The sequence below is a fragment of the Nannospalax galili genome, unplaced genomic scaffold (genome assembly GCF_000622305.1).
Source record: "Nannospalax galili isolate Female #2095 unplaced genomic scaffold, S.galili_v1.0 scaffold5279, whole genome shotgun sequence".
NCBI classification, from domain to species: Eukaryota; Metazoa; Chordata; class Mammalia; order Rodentia; family Spalacidae; genus Nannospalax; species Nannospalax galili.
In genome coordinates, this window is record NW_008342283.1 from 5864 (window position 1) to 7050 (window position 1187).

The following is a 1187-nucleotide window of genomic DNA, read 5'->3' on the forward strand; positions in this document are numbered from 1 at the left end:
TCTCCTGGAATCTGTCCTAGGTGCAAGAAAGGAAAACATTGAAAAAATGAATGTAAGTCTAAGTATCATAAAGATGGGACACCCCTAGATAGGAAGAAGAAAAGGAGACAAAAAAATGAGGAGAGGGGCAAGCCCTCAGCCCCTTAAAAGAAAGAGGGATAGAGATGGTGAATTCAGGTAAGGAAAAACAAAAACAATTTGAATTAAATCCTTTGACTGAACTTTTTAGTATGTATGATCTTCCTAGAGCCACTCCAGGAAGTGCTGTGTTGGATTTGGCAGCAAATAAAGATTATATACTCTCCCTTATGGAAGGGACCCAATTAATAGAGACCTCTGTTAAAGGAGGTCTGCCTTTGGGTACATTTGGCTTAATAATTGGCAGAAGTTCAAATTATAAAAAGAATTTTGAAGTGATTCCAGGAGTCATAGACTCTGATTTCACCAGAGAAATAAAGATAATGATTAGACCTCTTAAAGAAGTGGTACAGATATATAAAAATCAAAGAGTGGCCCTTTACTTATACAGGCTGTAGAATATTTAGTGAAAGAACAGCTAAAGGACATTTAGTAGAATCAACCAGTCCCTGGAATACACCTATATTTGTCATTAAGAAAAAATCCAGTAAGTGGAGACTATTGCAATATTTAAGAGCAGTAAATGAAACCATGCATGACATGGGGGTTTTACAGCTTGGTCGGCCTTCACCAGTGGCAATCCCCTTTGACTTATTTATTATAATTATAGACCTGCAAGATTGTTTCTTTACAATACAATTAAGTCCTGAGGATTCTCAGAGATTTGCTTTCAGTGTTCCCTCAACTAATTTAAAACAACCTTTTCAAAGGTATCAATGGAAAGTACTTCCTCAGGGGATGAAAAATAGTCCAACTTTATGTCAAAAATTTGTGGATAAAGCATTGAGAGATATCAGGATCAAATACAAGGATGCTTATATAATACATTATATGGATGATATTTTACTGGCCCATAAAACTAAAGATTTTGCAGAATCAATATTAAAAGACATGATTTGATTATTAACTAAATATGGTCTTGTAATAGCTCCAAATAAAATACAATATAAATAGGCCTCTATACTATTTAGGAAAGGTCATTAGTGAGCAAGGAATTAGCTCACAAAAAGTATTAGAATATACAAATTGAAAACTTTAAATGATTTTCA